This window comes from Centropristis striata, chromosome 22 (genome assembly GCF_030273125.1).
Source record: "Centropristis striata isolate RG_2023a ecotype Rhode Island chromosome 22, C.striata_1.0, whole genome shotgun sequence".
NCBI classification, from domain to species: domain Eukaryota; kingdom Metazoa; phylum Chordata; class Actinopteri; order Perciformes; family Serranidae; genus Centropristis; species Centropristis striata.
The window spans coordinates 22,715,543-22,722,606 of NC_081538.1; the positions used below are offsets into that span (position 1 = coordinate 22,715,543).

Genomic DNA, 7,064 nt, shown 5'->3' on the forward strand with positions numbered 1-7,064 from the left:
AAGATAGTTCTACAAGATGTGTCATCTCTCTTGAGAATTACAGATTAGATAACTTCATGCTTTCCATGACTGCCATATAAACTCATCTAATAATGATAAAAAAATTGCACATTTTCAGAAATCTTTTACCCTTTAAATTTCATATCTGAGTGATGTAATCCAGCTCCCACAGGGCACACTCCGAGCATGAACATGTGCCTGAGAGCCATGGTTTTTCTTTTTTTTTAATGGCAACATCGAAGGCCATAAAAACGACCGTTAGGCTGTAATGGGTGGTGGCATTACATAACTGTCTGTCCATTTACCCCTTTAACTGTAATTGTTCTGAGAATAGAAGCAGCCCCCGCTACCTCGGCATTAATGAACCGACCTTTGACCCTCTGTATCCAACGCGGCATGGAAAATTGAGCTATAATAAAGCAGACCTGACTGTGCATACGGATATCTTTATTTTAATTCTGCTTTTTATAGTATAATTTGAACAAATTTGGTGTTAAAGAGGAAACATAGACATGTAATCATACCCATACATACACAGTACCAGTCAAGTTTGGACACACCTTCTCATTCAATGGTTTTTCTTTATTTTTATTATATTTTTTACATTGTAGATTAACATTAAAGGCATCACAACGATGGTGGAACACGTGGAATTATCTAGTTAACAAAAAACAGAATATGTTTTATATTTTAGATTCTTTAAAGTAGCATTTAACCTTTTGCTTTTATGCTCTCAAACACATAAAGAAGGCAATAAATTCTGCAAATTAACTTGTGACAAGACGCACCTGTTAACTGCATCCAACCATCTAGGTGAGCAGCTCATGACTCTGACTGAGAGAATAACAGAAATGTGCAAAGCTGTCATCAAAGCAAAAGAAATAATCAAAAATCTAAAACATATTATGGTTCGTTTGACACTTTTTTTTCTACATAATTCCATATGTGTTCTTTCATAGTTTTGATGTCTTCAGTATTAATCAACAATGTTGAAAATAATAAAAAATAAAGAAAAAACATTGAATGAGAAGGTGTGTCCAAATGTTTGACTTGTACTGCATAAGTTTGCAAAATTCCGGGAGTTGTTAAACTTGGAACAAGGAAGTTGTAAACTTTCCATGGGAATTAACAGGAATTTATGGGACTAAACAGGGAATTTACAAATTGAAGGTTGGACCACAACAGGGAATTTAAATATAGTTGGTAAAGTATATTTTACTGCAGGGCTGCTGAGACCACGCCCCTACTGAGGCCACGCCCCCTACATGCACTGTGCATTCCTCCATCACATGTTCAATTCAATTACATGTTGAATGGAGGGAGAGGGGCTCTTTTCATTAACACTTTAAATGAAACTTTATGAGGATTTATGGGTCGGGGCAGACAAGTAATATTTAACTCAACATTCATGTTTCTGTTCAATTAAATAATTGATTTTTCAATAAAATAATCAAAACTTGATAAAGTTTTACTTACAAATAAAACTGTTGAAATGGCATGTTATGTTATGTTTTTTTCATTTTAAATATTTACAAAATTCCCCAGTTTAACTTCCCATGGAAAGTTTCTGAGAAATGAATCGGAAATTTTCCACCCCTTTGCAACCCTAGAACTGTATACTACTAAACTCACATACATATGGAAAAAGACTTAAAGAAAAGGTAAGGTGTTGTGGGGAAATATACACTTTCCATTTCCATGTAAGGTAATTATCCCAAATATAGTCAATAATTCTGTGATTTTATACACAAAAACACCAGAGCAAATGCTCCAATTGAATTAATATTTAAGGACACACCTTGATGAATATTCTTTAAAAGCAAGTGATGGCTTATTAAAGATGCCATTATTTTAAAACAAGAAACACGAAAGAAGCTCTCATCTTCATTTAGGTCTTTTGTGTTGACAATTTGGGACATATAATTTCCCCCCAAATTATGACTAATCGTGCAGGTGCATTGTTGAGCCACAAGGCCAGTCCAATCTCCTCCAAGTCTTCAGAGAGCAGCGGTGTTAAATACCCGGCTCAGACAAAGCATTCAGGAAATGACAAAGCTTTAATTACATGCATCACCACGTGGAGCTATTAGCGAACTGAAGATACAACTCCACTCTAAATATGGGTTTAGTGTTCAGAAGAGAGTGGGCAGCTTTCATTGCCAGGGAAACTAATGAAACACCCTCCCCCCCTTTTGTCTGTTTCTTTTCCAGTATTGCAGATCAAAAGGAAGTTGTGCTGCATGCAAGAGATCAAAATACCCACTTCATGTTTTTTAGCATCAAACGGATGCAAGATGAGAAAGAGCGAGCCGAGCATCTTAAAAGCATTTCACAAACTCAGGGGCCTTGTAGCGATCAATGGAGCGGTTATGTAACATTTATTATTTGCTTTAGCATGAGTGTTCAAGGAGGCAGCATGGACCACAGGGGCAAATAAGTGCTTTGGAGAAAGGGGCTGTTTTACCTAACCTAGCACAGTGTTTGTAACAACTCGGCTCTGCGTTTGTGGAAAATCGCCAGTGAGTAATGTCTCATTTCCGCTGTTTCATTTCATGCTGCTCCGCACAGTGAAGAGGTCAAAGTCTTGTCGAGTGATTGTGCCATTGTAAATGCGGACGCCACTTCATGAACTCCAGCGGAAACGAAAAGTCTCATTATCGTTTTCACAGCATGTTGAGAAGCAATAGGCTGAGCAGAGCAACACTTAAAGAAAATAAGCAAGAAAAAAATAGTATTTGTGACTGAACTGTGGTTAAACTATCGACTGACGGTTTGTATGTGTGATGTGTGTGACTTCTGTCCACTATTAAGGCGACAGGTGTGAAGTTTGAAGGTGACACGCTGTTTTCACTCACAGACTGAATGTGAAGCTAATTTTCACCTATTTTTTAATGGTTTTTCTAGTCAATGTTTGTTCCAATGAAGATGCATCAATGAAGCAACAGTACTGATGGTAGCTTAACAAAACACACTCACCCTGTGCATGGACAGGGAGTGTACCACTGTGTGTGTGTGTGTGTGTGTGTGTGTGTGTGTTGCAACATTGGCCGACTCCAAAGCTTACTTTGAAATTGTGTTTTTGTGTTGTTTGTATCTAAAAGCTCTCCTCTTCTCTCCTGTGTTTATGTCTGTCTTGCCTTTTGAGACGAGACTGCTGCAAAAACGAGTCCTAAAACCCATAAACAAGTTGATTTTTTTTTTACATCCCCTTTCCTGGTCTCAAAGTTATCGGAGTTTCTTGGCATGGGTTTTTCTTTCGATACCTGAAACAAGATACCTTTTATTTGGTTGTCTGGGGCATAAACAGTCAGCGTCAGTTTAGTGGCACTAGGCGTGTTTCCATTAATGAGCATTTTGAAGATTTGAATGAGAAAAGCTTGATGGCAACACCAAATTTCGAGAAAAACTTTCAAAAATGCGCATAAACGTTTTTAAGCTCGATTGAGGTGTTTTTGTGTTTTTCGAAAAATTGTTAATGCGCTAAACGAAGATAGAAACTCATTTACCGAATAAGACAACTTGGCGAACATTTAACTCACATGACTGATCAGCTGTTTCCGCTGACATAAAGAACAATTATAAGTTGTTCAATTGAATCCAATTCCTGAAGACATCTCTCCATTTTCTCTCCTGGGTGGCCAAAGTTGTCCGATTAGCAACCTCTTTTTTATTGTTGTTTTTATTCTTGCTTGTGCAATCTACACAGATAATATTATGAAGATGAAATTTGTATCCTTCAGTTTCACTCTGTAGGATACCACTGAGCTAAAGCTAATTTGTCATTGCAGAATTATCAGCATATTGCTTAAATACAGCTGTTTGACCGCAGCACATCGTCTATGGAAATAAAGGATCAATACACTGTTGTGCTCAGTTCCATGTTGCTTTATTTATTACTGTGTTTACATTTTTTTCACCGCCAACTTTAGTACTATTTCTAATAGTAGAAATAGTAGTGCGAGTAGATTTCCAGCCCTCCATTTTCGTACACACCCCTCTTCAAATCTTTTTTTTTTAATTTGGTCCGCTTACATTTCTGCACTGTGAAAGCAAATCGGACTAAATACAAAACAAACCAAATGTATCGATTTCACTCTGATTCGGAATAACCAAAGGGACTTGGGTTGTGAAAGCGCCCTAAGACTATTAGGGAATTTTTTTTTGGCAATGCTGTTAATAAATGCTGTTACAAAAACAACTGGATGAAAATATTAATTGTTTTCCCAGACAAAGAAAGACACATTGTGACTCTTCATTTTTTATTTATTTAGTTAAAATACATATGAAACCGATACAATAAATCATATTCCAAATGTTTACCTTAAAGTGTTACAAAAGTTATCACAAACTGTACACATCATGACAGCAGTTGCGGTTGTTCTTGCTCAATATAGATTCGACCAAATATGCAAACAATTACAGCTCAAAGCTCTAAAGTCCTAAACATGGAATAACTTGATAAGGTAGAGTTGGCTTCACTGGGTCTCCAGCTTCCACTAATTGTTCACAACTATTACAGAACGTGTATAAATTTCACTCAAGTACAAGTCTGAGCTCTTTAAATTATCACCAAACAATAGAAATACATTGTGATGTCTCTATCTCCATAAGTTCACCACTAGTTCTTAAATTTCACTTCTGAATATGTACAAACAGTGTCAGTGACAGGTATATACACAAATGTAAACACAAAGTTTGAAATTTTAAATACTCTAACATGTTCATTTCTTACATTTTCCCTCAATAGATGTGTTTTTAAAGTGGTGGGAGGCATGCTACAAGTAAAAATATTTATTTTTAATTTTTAAGGACTGTGCAGGGGGGAAAGAGCATCTTTATATTCATGTGCAAGTAAGATAACAGTACATAGCCTTTTTCTATTTACTATGTTTTATTAGTTTCTTATTACTCACATGTGAGGAGAAGCATGTTAAATGCATTGGACTTGATTTCATATGGCTTAAAGTAAAAAAATCATACATAACATTTGCAATTTTTTTATGGATTATAATCCCTGAATTTTACCTGGTAAGAAAAATCTGTTGTATAATAAGGTTGTATGGAAGAATAAAGTTTATTCTTTCATATTTTTTAAATAGAGACGTCATGTTTTTGGTGTTTGGCCAGTTGAACGTATGTGAAGTTAAGGTTTCTACTCCTGTCAACCTTTTAATATTCATAATGCACACAATGCTGCTTACAGTGACAATGGTGGCAGCTTAATTGTTTGAAAAATAGTCATTTTTTCGAAACAACAGGCCTTTTATATCATTCAATCCACCTCTCATTTCTGGCTGGCAACCTTCAATTGTGTCAGCTAAAGCAACATCTGTTCTGAGCAGATTTGATCAACGTTAGCTTCACAAGTTGATTGGGAATGCTGCCTCTGGTTGGCTTATGAGAGACTGATGTCTATATATCTAATATCATGAGAGTTGTGTCCTAGAATAAAAGTTAGCTATACCAGCCATTGTTCTTTTATTTCAGTGTAGGGCCAGTTTAGATCATTTCATTCATAGCAAGACAAAGGTTAGATATACACTACCGTTCAAAAGTTTTGGGTCACTTAGAAATGACAAATTAAATGACTATTAAAGCTGGAAACGGCCGATTTTCTTATGGAATATCTATTATATATTGTCAGCAACCATCACTCCTGTGTTCCAGTGGCACATTGTGTTAATCCACATTTATAGTGTTGAAAGGCTCATTGATCATTAAAACACCTGAGCATTATGTTAACAAAGCTGAAAACTGTTTTGTGCTGATTTGAGAAGCAATAAAATGATCCTTCCTCAGGCTGGTTGAGTATCTAGAGGTAAAGTTGGAGATTTGTTCAGGTTAAAATTATTATTTCTACCCTTGTCAATGTCTTTACTATATTTCGATTCATCTTGTAACTCATTTCATGAATAAAACTGTTTGTTTTTTTAATGGAAAGCAACCAACATTTTCTGGGTGACGCCAAACTTTTGACCACTAGTGTATGCTTAGCTATTTGTTTTTCAAGCTTCCACTTTTATATATCGAAGAAAAAACTCTTTTAGGAATATGAAAACCAATGTGTTTGGCAAATGTAATGCTACCTCAGCTGACATATTCAAACTTCCCCAGAACCAATATGCAGAGACATGAACAGACATTTTCAGCGACTGTCACTCTAACCTTGAAAAAAGGGCAACCTCCCCCATGGGCTAATGTAAGTTATGTCCAAAAAACCCCTGGTTAATCTGAAAATGCACCTTTTGTTCTACATTTAAACCATCAGTCTACATTAACCGTTCTGACCAAATGCGGCCGTCAAGTGTTCAGACCTGAATAAATTCTTCAAAGAACAATTGAATCAAACATAATAAAAGGCTGAACATTGTTCAGAAATATATTTTAAGATTGTATCTACAGTGCATCCCATTGGTTATATCATTCATACTTAATCATTTGCATGACCTAAAAGACTCAACCAGACGGTAACAAAACCAAGTTTGGATGCTAGAGTGTCGCTCCTTATCAGTAGGCATGCCTATCAAAAAGTAATACTAGTTTTAAAGATTTTTTTTTTATTTAATTTGGTCCAACTTTGGCAGTTATGGGCTACTTGTATTTTGCACCCACTGCCACAGAAATATAACTTATTTTTTCTCAAGAGGGAAAGTGTAGCCAAAAGTGGCACATGGACTGTTGCTTGGGCAAATCTAGCTAGTGATAGTGGGAAATAGCTACTACATAGTTTATTTGCTAATTGTGAACAGGGCTTCTTCTTCTTCTTGTGCCATCACAAAATAATGCAGTATAAAATGCTCCTGTCCCTGTAAGTAAGGCTGCGTTAGGTTCCTGCTGTCTGTAGTAAGCAGCATGCTAATGTTTTCATGTGAAGTTAGAGCTGTTTAATCTATTTTTTGGTCTCTTATTTTTCATTTTAGAGATGGTAAAAAAATCCCGACAGGCTTGCTGTGCCTCGTTGTGGTTGTTTGGCTATGATAAGACACTATCTTCTGAATAATTGGCACATGCATTCTCATGAGGGCTATTTGCAGTTTAATTATATTTAATAATAATTAACTAAA

General features: G+C 36.0%; 1 long non-coding RNA gene across 1 annotated transcript in view; it reads left to right on the forward strand.

The window, feature by feature from the left end:
• The window catches only part of LOC131960615 (uncharacterized), a 34,883-nt gene that overhangs the window by 25,938 nt on the left and 1,881 nt on the right, over window positions 1–7,064 (forward strand). The window lies entirely within an intron of this gene.